This window comes from Vigna unguiculata, chromosome 11, assembly GCF_037176805.1.
Source record: "Vigna unguiculata cultivar grain cowpea cultivar isolate G323 ecotype 2 chromosome 11, ASM3717680v1, whole genome shotgun sequence".
Lineage (NCBI taxonomy): Eukaryota > Viridiplantae > Streptophyta > Magnoliopsida > Fabales > Fabaceae > Vigna > Vigna unguiculata.
In genome coordinates this window covers 3,651,696-3,669,905 of record NC_140802.1, presented here as the reverse complement: position 1 = coordinate 3,669,905, position 18,210 = coordinate 3,651,696, and the positions used below count along the sequence as shown (strand labels likewise).

General features: G+C 34.9%; 2 pseudogenes; both read right to left on the bottom strand.

The window, feature by feature from the left end:
- On the bottom strand, positions 1 to 3,709 carry LOC114168783 (putative disease resistance RPP13-like protein 1; annotated as a pseudogene).
- Positions 3,710 to 6,524: 2,815 nt separating this feature from the next.
- On the bottom strand, positions 6,525 to 10,199 carry LOC114169415 (putative disease resistance RPP13-like protein 1; annotated as a pseudogene).
- Between the last annotated feature and the right edge of the window lie 8,011 nt (positions 10,200 to 18,210).

Below are 18,210 nucleotides of genomic sequence, written 5' to 3'. Positions count from 1 at the left end.
CTAATTTCGAGATCTGAAATAGATTTGGGCAAACCCTTCTCTGGCAAGCATTGGAGTAAAGGACAATCAAAAAGATCCAATTTTTCAAGAGAAGAGAGGTGACAGAGACCCTTGTAGTGTAGTTTTTCAAGATTTTGACAATTGTCTATGATTAGGTGAGTAAGAGAGAGTGGGAGCAAACCTTCACCCGGAAAAAACTCCACATCAACTTTTCCAATAGAAAGGATTTCTAGGGAAGGATTGGTTCCCCAAACCCCCTTTAGTGCAGCAACAAGTTTGGAGCAATTCTGAAGACGCATTTCCATTAGATTTGATGGCAAACATCCCTCAGGAAACTCAACTTCTGGACAGTTGAATATCGACAGATTATTAAGAGATGGAAGGAGGGAATTCATGTGTTTAGGCATTGATTTCAGTTTCTCCGATCCTTCAATCCAAAATCTCTGTAGCTGAGGTGCTAATAGTCCTTCTGTGGGAAATGATTCAAATTCAGAGCAGTTCTGAATGGTCAGACTCTCCAAATGACGATGCAGGTGCCCCTGTGATATCATTTGTAGGTTACGACACTCGTGTAATGTAAGCATGCGGAGTTTTGGGAACAAATCTGGAGGCAAGGTCGTGAGAGAGTCACAACCATGTGTGATCACCAATTGTGCAAGGGAATGGTACCAATGGTTTATGGGAATAGTCATGCCAGGACAAAAAGCAATGATCAAGTTCTCAAGAGGTGTATCAGATACGAGGGACTCAATCATATCAACTGAAGATGGCTCCATCTTCACATCTTCAATTTCTACCGCCCTGGGAATCGAAGCCACAAGTTGTTTGCAACACTTAATAGTTAGTTCCTTTAAATGAGAAAGTTGCTCTGGCAAGTGCCCTTTTAGTTTGGGACAATGTTCCACAGAAAGACGTTGAAGACTTGGAAAAGCACCCGTCATGCATTGCCATTCTTCCCATTCCTTCATATCAGTAAAACTCAATGTTTCCAAGGATGCAAAAGCATGATGGCTCTTCCCGTAAAAATCAGCATCTATACTCCTCATCCAATTAAGGCCTTCGATTGTCAAGTGCTTCAGAAATTTCAAAAGTCCAAGGGAAGGCAAGCATAGACAATATTTGCAACGCTTCAAGGTTAGGGACACCATATTCAAGAGACAATTATCAGATAACCAACGTGGGAATTGTGTGCCATTGTAGCCTTGGATTGACAAGTCCTTCAAATGTATGGAAGGTTGCAAATTCTCAAGTACTTCTCTTTCTTTTATTGAATCGTCATTGTTCCTTCTCCATTCTAAATGTAGCCTATGAAGATGTGTTTTATTCTTGAAATTCGCTGCCAATGCATCACAGGGATTCACGATATTTTCAAGATTTGTGATTGACAGCTCTCCATGAAGATCAAGTTCTCTCAGTTGTTGAATACCAAACTCAAAACTATTCATCCATACTTGAAGATTCTTCAACTTTCCTAGAAGTGGTGGAACCTTTCTTAAATAAGTTCCCATAAGTTCAAGGCGGCGCAAATCGGTGAGCTCATGCAAATTCGAGGGCAACTCCTCCAAAAGGTAACAATGATTCAGCTTCAACACTTGCAAGTTACAAAGTAAACACGTTGAGACGGGAAGTATGTCTATGTAAGTACCAGAAAGGTCTAATGAACGAAGATGTATCAGATTGCTTATAGTGTCTGGCATCTCTTTTAATTTTGTAGCAGAAAGATTTAATAAACAGAGATGTATCAGATCGCCTATAGTGTCAGGCATCTCTTCTATGTTTGAATTCGAAAGGTCTAATAAATGAAGATGTATAAGATTTCCTATACTCTCAGGCACCTCTATACTATCATGCACCTCTTCTGTATCATTTGTGTAAGACACAGATAAGTTTCTTCAGAACTTAAAGTTGGAGATTAACTCTTGCATTGACATCCCAATACCCCCGTTTATGGACAGAAATGTTCGTAGTCCTTTAGCCTCGCATAAACTCTTAAACTCATGATATATAACAGGATTCTCCTTAGTTGAAAAGTGACGGGTTGTCTTTGGTATTCGTTCTTCTTTATCAACTCCCAACCTGAAACATACTTCACCAGAAACATATTTGGCCAAATCATTGAGAAGGTCGTGCATGATAAAATATCTTTCGTTGAAAATAATTGACTTTTGAAAGAACGACCTTGATAACAGATCGTTGAAGTACTGTTCACATACTTCTTCTTGAGACTTACTTTGCTGAGAGCAATGTAGAAAATTTTGAGCCATCCATAACAAAATTAAGCTCTCCTTGTCAAATTCATGGCCTTTGGGGAATAACGCACAATAAGCGAAACATCTCTTGAGATGAGAAGGGAGATGAAAATAGCTCAACAGCAAAGCAGGGATGATTTTACTATCTTTTATGGGTAAGTCCCATATGTTGCTTCTCAATACACCTTCCAATCTGAAACAGATGACTTTGAGTGTAAAAGAAATCCAACCGTTTGAAGGGCTAGAGGCAATCCTTTGCACTTTTCAACAATCTTCATGCCAATCTCCTTCAACTCAGAATTCAACGTAGAAGTATTATCTTTCACTGAATGTTTAGCAAAAACTTGCCAGCTGTGATCTTCTCGTAATTGCTCTAGTTGGTGTATTTTGCTTGACTCCATGATAGAAGCAACATTGCTATTGCGAGTCGTGACAAGAATTTTACTTCCCATAGCCCCATATTTAAGAGGAGTTTGTAATGATTTCCACAGGTGTTGGTCTTCGTTCCAGACATCATCCAGAACGAGGAAAAACTTCCTTCCTGTTAACTTTTCTTTCAGTTTTCCATGAACCGTTTCTAAGTTTTCACTATCATCTTTTAATTTAGTGAAAGCCTCAAAAATTGCTTTTGATATTTTCAAAACATCAAATTCATCAGAAACGCAAACCCAAGCCTTTTCATTAAATCCAACTTCCTCAATCTTTGGGTCATTGAATACATGTTGTGCAAGTGTGGTTTTACCCATCCCACCCATACCCACAATAGAACATATTGACAGCTTATTATCATTGCTCTCAGATGTCATCATCCAACTAAAGATCATTTCTTTGTCCTCGTCTCTACCAATAATAACCTCTTCAGCCACCAGCGATGTTGATTCAACTTTTTTCTCCGACACTTCATTACCCAACCCAGATCTAACACCACTAGAAATTTTAAAATCTTGAAGAATCTTTTGGTTCAAAATAGATTCTAGATCGTCTAGGACGTCTTTCATCTTGGATTCAAAACTGCGTACCTTGCTAGGAGTGGTCTGGGAGTCAACCTTCACCTCAGTTTTGGAGAATTCATAATCTATTTGCTCCATAAGATCCTCTGCATCATACAAGGCATCTCTAACCTCATCAAGCCATTCTTTGACCAATGAATTACTGAATTGCTTTTGTTCTGCATCATCAATCACAGCATTAACGTCCATCAACTTCCTCTTCAACTTCTTCAGCGACTTTTCATCGAGATCCCTCTGGCGGAAGTAGCCCAGAACTTGATGTGAATCCAGCTTGTCAAATAGCAGCTGAAGAACAACACCAAAAAGAGCACCACCAAGTGTTTCTAGGACTGGCATGGTTGGAAAGGAAGTGGCCAAATCAAAGTGATGAAAGGATTGTGAAAATCGTAAGTGCAGCGAATGAGGGACTAACAAAAGACAATGAGTGAATATTTTGTTGGAGCATATCAACTTTGCTTTACTTAGTTTTTTTTTTTTACTGCAACGAAATTTCTAAGTAGTCTATTTCGGTAGTTACCTGTTACATCATGATTATTAAATAGGTCCACTTCCCCTTTCAATTTTGAATCTGTATAGTAGAAAACCACGACATTTTATAATTTTATCAATTTTAAATTTCTGTTTTTATTTATTTACTTGGTCTGACCATTCCTAATATTTTTCTATGTAGAGCGGGTTAAATCAGTTCATTACTCTGTCTACTTTTATATTTCTATGTCAACTTTGTTTAGAAAATTATGTTAATGATAATAAATGTATCAAATAAATAAAGTGCTTAGCTATAAAAAAATTAACGTTCCTAATTATATGCTGTTATTAGAGTTAAAGTTACATTAATATTTAAATAGGATATAATTTAAAGTGCTAGTATTTTTCTCTTCTATATTGTATATCATGGAAGTTAATCTTATATTCTATTTAATTAATTAATTAATTAATTAATTCCAGAGCTTTATTTAATTTCTTATTTATATCGTAGATGAGGTAAAGACGAACCAACAGATGGCTTTACTTCAAGATTTAATGGCCAACTAATTTCTTCAGACTATATATTTATTTGAAATATACATTATATGCTTTCTTAGTTGCTCAGAACTTTATTACCTTACTTTAAGGATAATCAAAATAATAGGATAAGAGATTAAATTAATAAAAAGTCTTGCTGCGAAATTTAATCCTAGAAGTTGTCATATATCAATTAAATGACATATTCATTCACATCTTTGCACGCATATACCAATGTCTAAAACATATACATATAGATTTGTGTCCTTCACCAATCACTTGACATGTATCATGTTATTTTTATACCAAAAAATTGTCATAAAGAGCAAAAAATTTTAACTATTAGACTAAAATTGCATAATTGCAATTTGATTTCTAAATAAAAACAACCCAAAACTTACATTATTTCATAACTAACTAACTTACATTATTTCATAAAACTAAATTTAGACAACCGAAAATAATTAAACATTTCAAACATTACTGAAAAAACAACCCAAAACTTTCCGATGTTTCAATCTTACATTTCTGTTTTTCTCAGCTTACAATTTCTTCTACCTTCGTATTTTTAATTTTTTTCATTACCTTATGTTAATTTATAATTATTCTTTTATTTAGCCAGTGACAGAGTTGAATCAGTCATGATTCTATCCTCTTTTATATTTCTTGAGCTAGCTCAAATTTATCTAGAAAGGTTGAGTTTTATAAAAATAATAAATCAAAATTCCTTATTTTTATAGATAGAGTTATACTAAAATAACGTCGGAATTTGTTTGAGGAAATTTAAAAAATTAATACTATTTTTTTATTTTAAAATATTTATATAATTGAATTTATTCATAAAGTGTAATGTGTTCCAATGACAATTTTTTAGAAAGTAATCTTTTTTAAAAGAATTTAAAATGTTTTATAACAATTTAAATTTAAAATTACGAGAATGTTGTGAATTTTTTTCCGAAATGGTCTTAATATTTTTCCTGAAATGCAACCAATAAGATTTATAAATGATTTCATGTGTTCTTATTTTCATGTCAAAATACACAATAGGCTGTGTCGAGTAAGCCATACATTTGCACTATGCCGATGAGAAATGTTGGGAATAGTCCAAGTGTGAGTCAAAAAGTCCCACATTGGATAGGATAGACAAAGTTAAACACTATATAAGAATAAAGGCCCATAACAACATTACCTTAAAGTTTTGGTGTAAAAGTGGTGTCTAAGGTCTTATATGTGTAAGACTAATGTCATATAACCATATAAAACCACAGTCTCTCAATGACTATGACAATGACTATAATCCATGTAAGTAGAAGGGGCCAACATTATGCAACTTTTTGTGAGAATTAGATGTATATGCAAAAACAAAGTTCAAGGAATTTTAAGTAATTTTAAAATATTATTTTCTACAAACCAAGAAGTAATTTCTCAATAGCAAAATCCGATGGTTTTGCATTATGTATGTCGATAAAATGTGAAGAATGCAAGCCACAAACTTGTCAATAATTCGATTATAACAGTTTCTTATAGCACTTCTGTCATTGTTTTGGAATTCATGAAACATTTAAGGATGCATCATGCATGTAACATTAAAAGAAGGAAAAAAAAAATGTTTTGAAACCATTTTACATATACATCCGTCTGACAACTGTGATTAATAGTAAGATATTAAATTAAGATCTAAATTAAGTTGCTAAATAAAAAAATTGATATAAACAGTTGTTAAATATTTGAAGGGCTGTCAAAGTATCATTGCTATGTTAAAAGAAAGACAGATAGGTGGAATGGAATCAAAAGAACATAAACATGAAAAGTTGAGAATAGACACAACCCTTATAGGGAGCCATGCAATGAGAAATACCAAGTTCATAATGCATAGAATTCTTTCTCGAGAAAATCCAATCCAAATGAGTTTGAAAATAAATCACTAAAAAAAAAATATACAAGTATGAACAATGAAGGAGGAAAGAGAGCAGGTGAGTAAACAGGTTTAGCCCAACAACTGAATGGATGAAACAATGGCCACTTGGCGTCAGAAATTTCATACTCTTCCCCCTTCACCCACTTCAAAAGAGAATATCCATAATAAGCATAGAAAGACCAAAAGTTGAGGCGTGAAGAAAGTGGTCAACTCGATACTAAAATATTTGCACTAAATAAGATTGTGTTTGAAATGCATCAAAGATACTATGGAGAGTTGGCACCTGAGGAAAATGTAGACATACGAGAATTGGTGACTTGGTAATTTCCAATGTGTTCTTTGTAATATCTCAGTGCACTATCAATATCATGAAGGATGTTTTTATATTTATTGGTCTCAATATCAACTAGTATGTATTTAATGTGAGCAATCTTTTCCCAGTCTTCACCTTCTTTCTTGCAGCGCTGATTGAGCAATGGGCAGTCTTCAATTTTGAGTTCTAAAATGGATTTGGGAAGTCCCTTCTCTGGGAAGCATTGGAATATAGGACATTTATGAAGAGCCAACTTCTTAAGAGAAGAGAGGTGACAGAGACCCCTGTAGTCCAGTTTCTTAAGATTTGGACAACCATTAATCTCCAGATTCTGAAGAGAGAGTGGGAGCAAACCTTCACTGGGAAAACACTCCATGTCCATTTGGCCAATATACAAGTATTTTAGGGAAGGGTTGTTTCCCCAAGCCCCCTTTAGTGAGGCAACAACTTTGAAGCAATTCACTAGATACATTACCTCTACCTTGGATGGCAAACATCCCTCAGACAATTCCACTTCTCGACAGTTGAATATGTGCAGTGTTTTAAGTAATGGAAGACGGTCAGGCATGTGTTTAGGCATTGATTTCAATTTCTCCGATCCCCCAATCCAAATTATCTCTAGTTGTGGTGCAAATAATCCTTCATTGGTAAATGATTCAAATTCAGAGCAGTTTTGAATTCTTAGACTCTCCAAATGACGATGAGGGTGCCCCTGTGATATCGTCTGTAGGTTACGGCACTTATATAATTCCAGTTTGTGGAGTTTTGGGAACAAATCTAGAGGGAAGGTCGTGAGAGAGTCACAACCATTACTGATATATAATACTACAAGGGAATGGTAGCAATGGTTTATGGGAATATTCATGCTCGGACAAGAAGTAATACTCAAGTATTCAAGAGGTGTATCAGATAAGCCTGACCCAATCATATCAACTGATGATGGTTCCATCTTCACATCTTCGATTTCTACGGCCCTGGGAATCCAATCCACAAGTTGGTCGCAGTGCTCAATAGTTAGTTTCCTTAGATGAGAAAGGTTTTCTGGCAAGTGTCCTTTCAGTTTGGGACAATTCTTCACAGAAAGATATTGAAGACTCGGAAAAGCACCATTCATGCATTCCCATTCTTCCCATTCCTTCATATTAGTAAAGCTCAACATTTCCAAGCATGCAAATGCAGAACCACTATTCCCGTAAAAATGAGCATCTATCATCCCTATCAAATCAAGGCCGTCAATTGTCAAGTCCTTTAGAAATGTCAAAAGTCCAAGGGGAGGCAACAATATGCAATGTTCACAGTTCTCTAAGGTTAAGGACAGAATATTCGATAGAGAGTTATCAGATAACCAACGGGGAAACTCTGTACCACCATAGCCATCGATTGTTAACACCTCCAGATGTCTGGAAGGTTGCAGATTCTCAAGTACTTCTCTTTCTTTCATTGAATCCTCAATGTTCCGCATCAAATCCCATTCTAAACATAGCTCCACAATATGCGTTTTATTCCTTAAATCCGCTGCCAATGCTTCACTGGGATTCACGATATCTTCAAGATTTTTAATTGACAGCTCTCCATGAAGACGAAGTTCTCCTAGTTGTTGAATACTGGACTCACTACTTTTGCCAATCTCAAACCCACCCATCCATATTTGAAGATTCTTCAACTTCCCTACATTCTCCGGAACCTTTCCTAAATCAATTTTCATAAGTCCAAGGTAGCGCAAATTGGTGAGTTCATGCAAAGACGAGGGCAGCTCCTTCAAATTGAAACACTCGTTCAGCTTCAACACTTGCAAGTTATAGAGTGAACACGTTGAGTCGGGAAGTCTCTCTATGAAGGTACCTGAAAGGTCTAATGAACGGAGATGTATAAGATTGCCTACACTCTCAGGCACCTCTTTTATGTCATCACAGTAAGTCAAAGATAAGACTCGCAAGAACTTAAAGTTGGAGATCAAATGTTGTATTGACATGTCCCAATGCCCATATATGAACATAAATGTCCGTAGCCCTTTAGCATCGCATAAACTCCTAAATTCTTGATATTCATTTGGATCCCCCATAGTTGAAAAGTGATGGGTTGTCTTTGGTATTTGTTTTGCTTTATCAACTCCTAACCTGAAACACACTTCACCAGAAACATATTTGGCCAAATCATTGAGAAGGTCATGCATGATAAAATATGTCTTGTCGTCGTACCCAATTATTTGTTGAAAGAATGACCTTGATAATAGATCATTGAAGTAGTGTTCACCCACTTCTTCTAGAGACTTACTTTGTTGAGAGCAATGTAGAAAATTTTGAGCCATCCATGAGAAAATTAAGCTCTCCTTGTCAAACTGATGGTCTTGGGGGTATAAGGCACAATAAGCGAAACATCTCTTGAGATGAGAAGGGAGATGGTAGTAACTCAACAACAAAGCGGGCATGATTTTACTATTTTCTATCGGCAAGTCCCATATGTTGCTTCTCAATACACCTTCCCAATCCGAAACAGATGACTTTGTGCGTAATAGACATCCTAGCGTTTCAAGGGCTAGAGGCAATCCTTTGCACTTTTTAACTATCTGCATGCCAATCTCCTTCAACTCAGAATTCAACTCACAATTTTCATCTTGGAATGCATGTTTAGCAAAAACTTGCCAACTGTGATCTTCTCGTAATTGCTTTAGTTCGTGCGTATTGTTTGACCCCAGAGCAGAAGCAACTTTGTTACTGCGTGTTGTGACAAGAATTTTACTTCCCTTAGCCCCATATTTAAGAGGAGTTTGCAATGATTTCCATTGATCTCGGTCTTCGTTCCACACATCATCCAGGACGAGGAGAAACTTCCTTCCCGACAATTTGTTTTTCAATTTTCCATGAACCATTTGTAGGTTTTCACTATCATCTTTTGATTCAGTGAAAGCTCCAATAATAGCTTTTGATACTTTCAAAACATCAAATTCATCGGAAACACAAACCCAAGCTTTTTCATCAAATTTAGCTTCCTTCGTCTTTGGATCATCATATACATGTTGAGCAAGTGTGGTCTTACCTATCCCTCCCATACCCACAATAGAAAGTATTGACAGCTTATTGTCATTAGTGTCAGATATAAGCCAATTAAAGATCATTTCTTTGTCCTCGTCTCTGCCATAAATAACCTCTTCAACCACCAATGCCGTTGATTCAACCTTTTTCTCAAACACCTTATTACCCAACCCAGATCTATCGCCACTACAAATTTTGAAATCTTTAGCAATCCTTTGGCTCAAAAGAGATTCCAGATCATCTAGGACTTCTTTTATCTTAGATTCAAAACTGCTTACCTTGCTAGCACTGGTCTGGAAGTCAGCATTCAACTCAGTTTTGGAGAATTCATAATCTATTTGCTCCAACAGATCCTCTGCATCATACAACGTGTCTCTAACCTCATCAAGCCATTCTTTGACCAATGAATTACTGAATTGCTTTAGTTCTGCATCATCAATCACAGCATCGATGTCCATCAGCTTCCTCTTCAACTTTTTCAGCAACCTCTCGTCAAGATCTCTCCCACGAAAGAAGCCCAGAACTTGATGAGAGTCCAGCTTGTCAAACAGCACCTGAAGAACAGCACCGAAAAGAGCACCACCAAGTGTTTCAAGGACAGGCATGGTTGGAAAGGAAGTTGCCAAATCAAAGAGAAGAAAGGGTCGTGAAATCTGTTTTCGCTTTACAGTGACTTTACTTCGGTAGCTGTCGTTGACTCTTCTTAACCACAAAAATACGTCACGTGCATAAAAGAGTTCAGTTTAGATAATGTTCTCAAAATATCTGAACTTGTTATATTAAATCCAAGAACGTAATATCTTAACTCTTACATATATTTGAATACATATCATAACTCACTTACATACAATAAAACTAAATCAGAGAACTCAACGAAAACACACAAAACTCTTCTCAAACTACTTAAACAACTCAAACAATACTATAGAAACAATCCAAGCCAGATTGTTTTCTTTCCTTCGTTTCCGAAATTTCAATCCTTATTTTACATTTTTATTTTTCTCAGCTTACAATTTTTTCTTCCTTCATTTTTCTAAATTTTTATTTACCTGCCTGCTAACTTCTAATTATGCTTTTATTTAGACAGTCACAGTGTTGAATCCCTCCATGACTTTATCGTCTTCTATATTTCTCTAGCTACCTCAAAATTATTTTGAAAGATTAAGCATGTTTTAAACATAATAAATCGAATAATATCTTATATATACTAAAATCAAAATTACTTATTGTTATAGATAAAGTTATATTAAAATAAGGACAGAATTTGTTTGAGGAGGATAAATTTAAAACAGTAATACGATTTTTTAATTTTGATATATTTATACAATTGAATTTATTCATAAAGTGTAAGATGGTGTTTGAATGAGAAACTTTTAGAAACGATTTAAAGAATTTAAAATGTTTTACAACAATTTAAATTTAAATTTATAAGAATAAATCGATTATTCAAAATGATAGAATTTAAGTTTTTATATAAAAAATAAGAATTTAATATTTTTTCATAATTTATCATTTTGACATTGTTTTGTTCTAATCATGAAAGTTAAATCTTCTTTTAGATGGTAGTTGATTAATTATATTTTTTAGTTAATGTATGTTAAGATTAAATGCAATTTTTCTCAAAGTAATCTGCTCTGTTTTTCAGAGTTTTCTTTTTATTACCCTCGACTATAGGTGTCTGTATAAGATATTACTTGATTATTTTTATATAAATCAAACAAACTTAAAATGAATCAACAGTCAAAAGTGAGGATTAAACTTGATAATATATTAACTCTAAAAAACATTTGGAAACAACTAACCATGCACAAACAAAGAATCCTCACATGCACATATATTTTGAGTTTATCATGCCTGCTGAACACATCAACTAAAACCCTGAGAACAAACGAGACCAAACCATTCAACCTTTTTTTCTCCAAAAAGGGGTTAGGAATATTAATATAAAAGCATAACTCAAATATGAGAACCCTTTTTCTCACTTATTGTTTATAACTATTTTAAGTGAATAATAACAAAAACATTTATATTATTACCAAAAGCATATCACCTTTAGACACTAGAGTAGGAAATATGACACTAAATTTTCAGAAAAAACAAGTCAAAACGCAGTGAACAACCATGTAACTTGAAAATATATTCAGAAGAAGCAGAAGAAGAAACATTGAAAGAAAAAAACACTTTTTTCCTCAAGCAATTACAAAAAACAATCATTTTTTTCTCTCAAATTAATACAATTAAAGAACCCTTTTGAATAAACAAAACACAGATCCTCAAAGAATAGGTTAATCTAATGGATTAAAACAAAACTAATAAAGCATAACAAAAATATGCAGAGAGATTCCATAATTTCTTTATTTTGCTATCAGTTTGTCTCACCAACCAAATACAACTAACCCCAACTTCCAGAACATGAGAACATAACAAGAATCAAATTTAACACTATCTTAGTCTCAACCAAACCAAGACAGGACAACATGAGAAGAATCAACATAAGAAAATCTCACTCTCAACCAAGACAAGAGAGTCTTGGACTCATCAGGCTTGTCATCAGAAGAGGGCATTGGAATCACAGATTTTTGTAACTATTGAGATTCTTGATGTCTTCAAACACAAGAAAATGGGAGTAATTGAGAATTCACAATCCATGATCATAATGACTCCCATAAGAATGATCAAGTTTCACCACTCGCCTTGTGGTGTAGTTAGGGTTGGGCAAAATAAACCAAACTGCACTGAACTGCCAAAAACTGCACTGAACTAAAAAATAGTTCGCATGAACTGCACTGAACTGAAAAACAGTTCGGACGAACTGAACTGAACTGTTTTTCTTAAAAATAAACTGCACTGAACTGCACTGAACTGCACTGCACTATAATATGAACTGAACTGTTATAAACTGAACTGTTTTATGAACTGCACTACGTCAGAACTGAACTGCACTATTTTTTAACTGAATTGCACTATTTTTTAACTGAACTACACTATTTTTGAACCGTTTTTGAACCGAATTGCACTGATTTTGAATAAACTTCACTATTTTTGAACCGAATTGTACTATTTTTGAACCGCTTCTGAACCGAATTGCACTGATTTTGAATAAACTTCACTATTTTTGAACTGAATTGTACTATTTTTGAATCGTTTTTGAACCGAATTGCACTGATTTTGAATAAACTTCACTATTTTTGAACCGAATTGAATTGATTTTGAACAAATTTCTGAACCGAATTGCTGAAATTTTGAACTGAATTGTACTATTTTTGAATCGTTTTTGAACCGAATTGCACTGATTTTGAATAAACTTCACTATTTTTGAACCGAATTGTACTATTTTTGAACCGTTTCTGAACCGAATTGCACTGATTTTGAATAAACTTCACTATTTTTGAACTGAATTGTACTATTTTTGAACTGTTTTTGAACCGAATTGCACTGATTTTGAATAAACTTCACTATTTTTGAACCGAATTAAATTGAATTGAATTATAATTTGAAAGTTCTTAGGAAATAATACTTGAAATATGCATCATACTTCAATACACCAAAATCAAAATATTTATACATCTTAATACATAGGACATAGGTTTTCCAGTAAGTTCTCCGATAAACAACATCAAAATGTTAATACATCTTAATGCATCTTCAATCATCTAAATTAATTGCACTTGAAGGTCCCACTTCGTCTTGAGAAGTTATATCTACAAAAGAAAAATATTTCATCATTTTTGAAAACTTAAAATAAATTTAAAAATATCAACTAAAAAGTATATAAAGTTTTCATATAAACTCACCTTGCTCAAATTCATCAAGCTATTTAGGATCCTCGTTAAAAAGTATAGAGAAAGGTGTTCCTCTTAACCAATCTTGTGTGCAAACAAGTACTTCCACTATTTTAGGCGTTAGGCAACTACGATAAGGATTAACCACCCTTCCTCCTATACTGAATGCACACTCTGATGCTACGGTAGAGATGGGAATGGCTAACACCTCTCGAGCCATGTTTCCAAGGATAGGAAATCTAGTTGAGTTGACCTTCCACCAATGTAAAACATCAAGCTCAACTGACTTTGTATAAGGTTCAGGATCCTCTCTCAAATATTTATCAAGCTCTGATATATAATCAAATCTACGTCCTGTAGCTCTTAGGTAGAAGCTCATGCCATGAGGATCATCATCTTCATCATCTAGTTGAGATTCTTGTTGGCTACTTTGAGAACCCTCCTCAACCCCTTGATATTGATCATAAAGTGTTTCCAAAGATGACAATAATTTTGATTTCAATCCACTGGCCATGCTAGATTCAAATATATAGTCAATGAAGTAATTAACAAAATCCAACTTACTCCTAGGGTCAAGCACAACAACAATCAATAATAAGATATTAATTCCATTGGGATTTCCCCAATATTTGTCATACTTACCCTTCATCCTCATTGCCATCAATCTTATGCTCACATCAGTACTCTCAGAATATTGTCGAATCTTTTTACCAATTCCAAACACTTCCTTTATATACATATGACTAGTGACGTAAGAAGAACCAGAAATACGCATGGTAGAGTCATAAAACATCTTTAAGAATGGTAGAACAGACCTCGCATATTCCCAATCCTCTTCTAGTGGCACACCACTACTTTTGGCCATTTCAGCACCAAATTTCTTATCTTGCATATCTAGCAAGACGAAGGCATCTTTGTACTTCAAGCTTGCCTCTAACATTAGATAAGTTGAATTCCATCTAGTTTCAACATCAAGGCAAATAAGACCTTTATAAGAAATTCCCTCTTGTTCAACACATGCCTTGAATCTAGCAAATCGAGCTGGAGAAGATTTCACATATTTAACTGCACTCCAAATTTTTGAAATTGAATCTTTTATCTCTTTTAACCCGTCCTTCACAATCAAACTTAATATATGTGCGCAACAACGCATATGAACATATTCTCCCTTTAAGACAAGACAATTCCATGATAACATCCTTCTTTTGAGGTATTGGACCCCAACATCATTTGCTGTAGCATTATCCACAGTGACACTAAGGACTCGCTTAAACTCCCAGTTATTCAAACAAGCCTCAACATGTTTAGTAATGAGCTCTCCTGAATGACCTGTTGTTTGAGAAAAATTCAAAATTTTCTTATGAAGCTTCCAATCTTCATCAATAAAGTGAGCTGTTAAACTCATGTAGTTTAGGTTTTGGATTGAAGTCCATGTGTCTGTAGTTAAGCAAACCCTCCCACACTGCTTTGATAGAAAAATTTTTAACTTTGCTTTTTCCTCTTCATAGAGTTCCCACATTTCATGCCTCAATGTAGTGCGGGATAGGACCTCAAACCGTGGCTGCAAGGATCGTACAAAGTCACGGAAGTCTTCATCTTCCACAAATCGAAAAGGAAGCTCAGACTTCACAAACATCTTCACCAACTTCATTCGAGATGCATTTTGGTCAAACTTAGGAATAGTTGGTGAAGGGCCAACACTAGCCCCTTCTGTAGTTGATGATGACAATTTTTTCCTTTTGAATGCTTCTCTATTAGGATTTTCCTTGCATCTTATCAGATGATTCCTCATCCCACTTGTTCCAGCCAAATATTTAATCAAATCACCACAATAATTGCACTTAGCCTTCTTCTCAGAATAAGGATCTTGTTTGGTAAAATGCCCCCACACATCTGACCGACCTTTACTATGCTCAGTTGATGATGTAGCCATACAAGGAGGTAAAGGATCAATCCCAGAAGTAGCTGGTGTGAGAGTTTCGACGGTTTCTGGCAATGTAAAATCCATCTGATCCAAGATTGCAGCTTATAAACTTGACTGTTTTGTTCTCCAACCTGATTACATATTTATATCAGTAAAAAAAATATTAGATTGAGGTATGATGAGGGAAGAATGAAATGTAAAAGACTACAGACCTGCAGATCAAAATTTAAGGTATAATGAACAAAGCAAACAGTGACTTCACCACATTTGAAGCTAAGAATATACAAAAGAAGCAAGCAAACAAATCCATAGTGAAATTCTTAATGTTGCAAAAGTGTTGTATCATAGCTTCCTTATAATTCCAATTAGTAACTTGAAAACATATTAGATTGAGGCACACTGCATGCATAGGCCTGGCAATGCACTATAATATGCAATTGACTCAGAGACACATTCATCACCGATAACATACTACACTCAAAGTCAGACATAGGAAAGGACAAATGCTCTTTGGCCATGGTTGATTATTTGTTAAAACAAAGTTTAAAAGCTGTTTTCTGGGAAATTCAGTTGGAGTGGCAGAAGTTTGGGGTGTTCTTGTTTAAGTGTTTGGTGCCAAACTCGTGTGAAATGAAAACTGAATGGTCTTTGGTGCATTTTTATGTGCCTTAAAAAGGCAAGTATCTATATATGTGGTGTTTGAAACCAATAGTGGAACTCTTCTGATTAAATAATGCATACCTTACTTTAACAGCACTTAAGTGAAAAGAAGAAAAAGCTAGCACAGAACTGGGAATGGATAATTTGCACATGATCATGTCATACCAAAATGTGTCAATTTCTCCTAAAATGTACACAGATTTTAACATGGACTCATCTATTTATTTCTATGAATAAAACCAGAAACACAAATTTCAACGTATAATCTTCTGAAAAATTCAACACAAATTCATCCTTTAACAGATTATTTATCAGAGGGTTTTACCTTTTACTTGGACATACATAGCTAGAGTGGTAACTATAGTACTCTAAAAATGGTCCTACCCAATGGAAAATGGCTATAAACTCCTAATCATACCAAAACAAACTAGCGAACCCTTTGGATACTGATAAACCACATTGAACCAGGTTTCTTGTTTTTTTCTTCCATTTCTGCACTTCATTTATTTTTTTCAGGCAAAATCATTCTTGCTGTTTGCCCTTCTTCAAAACTTAAAAATGTGATGACCCTTATGATCATGTTCCTCTGATTTTAACTGTTATTTCTTTTGACATGTCACTTTACTGCCAAAGAGCATTTGTCCTGTAATTTATGGATGGCCAGACAATGGAAGGTTGTGGCCGCTCTCATAGTCCAATTAGCAGAAAACTATCATTATGAATGCAAGCCCTTAACCAACAACCCAAGGTTTTCTTCAAAGTAATCTATAAATAGAAAAAACAATCATTATTTCCCTAAAACATGAAATCCAATCACTAAATAGTAATCAGAAATTATAACAGCACATGAATACAAAATAGAGGGCCCATACCCCAACCCCACAAGGCTAGCGGTAGAACAACAGAGTAGTGTAGTGTAGTGTATTGTGATTTTCATAACTGAACAAAACAAAGTACACCGTGCACAATCAACCAAATCATAACTGAACAAAACATCTGCAGAACAGACACAAAGAATCACACCAAAACTTGAACAAAAGCAAAACCATGATTAAGGAACTAAACCAACAACACCAAATAAATAACAAGCCTATAATTGCAGTGACAAAACAGGATAAAATATCTCACCTACCCTACTTTATCTTACCTCACCTATTATAGTAAAATATGCAAAGTTTGTTCAGGTGCAATGTTTCCAGACCTCTCAAGTGCAATCTCATAAATTTTTGGGTTTGGTTTCTCAACGCCTTCAAGACCAGAAAACACACCAAAGTCCCACTCAAATCCCTGCATCATTAAACATCATCATACTAGCAATCAAACATTCTTGTCTCTGGGTAGGTGTATAAGACAACAAAAAGACATTCTTATCCCTTTTCCATTCACGTATACATAAAGTGGAATTGCTTGTAATCAATCCCTTTAATCACCATCACCCTAACATTAAACTTTCAAATCAAGCTCAATTTTTCACAACTTTTGATGCTTCACAATTCTGTGTGTACACACAAAAATCGAATTTGTTTATTGATGGGTCAAAATTATACAGAATGGTTGAAGGGAAAAATCGAATTGGAGTAAAAAGAGAAGTGAAATGAAAACCTAAAGCCAGAAAGAGATGAACAGCAACAAGAGATACCTCAGGAAGGACGACACAACCTTCGACGGCGGCAGCACAACCTTCAACGGCGACCTTCGACAGCGGCGAGGCAAGATCTGTCTCGGTGGTGGTGGTTGAGTCTCGGTGGTGATCGAATCGATGTGTGTCACTCTGCTTGTGGACCCAATGTGATTCAAGGCAACGAATTGAATGAGATTCCAAGAGAAATGAAACCTACAGTTAACTGTATTGGTATAAACAGTTAACTGTTTCCAGTACAGTATTTTAAACTTTATCTTAAAAGTAGTATAGTTTAATTTTACTAATAATAGTTCAGTTATTTTTAGTTTAAAATAGTACAATTAACTTAAGTACAGTACAATTAAGTTATTTTTGCCCAGCCCTAGGTGTAGTTACACTCGACCCTGTCCCTTGAAATAAGCTCTGATATTTACACACTCGATTACTCCATGGTAGCAACAATGGGATAGTGCCGCTCAAACTTTGTAATAATTCTAAATAAATTTCGACTATTAGACTAAAATTGCATAATTGCAATACTGAAGGGATCAAAAACACAATTAAGGCTAAAGCTAACGATCTTAGTTGAATTCTTAGCAAATTGGATCATTAGACAATTCATTTCAAATCGTGACGTAGAAAACATTTCCAATTTGAGTTTAAAATAAAAGATCCTATCAACATATAATCAACAAG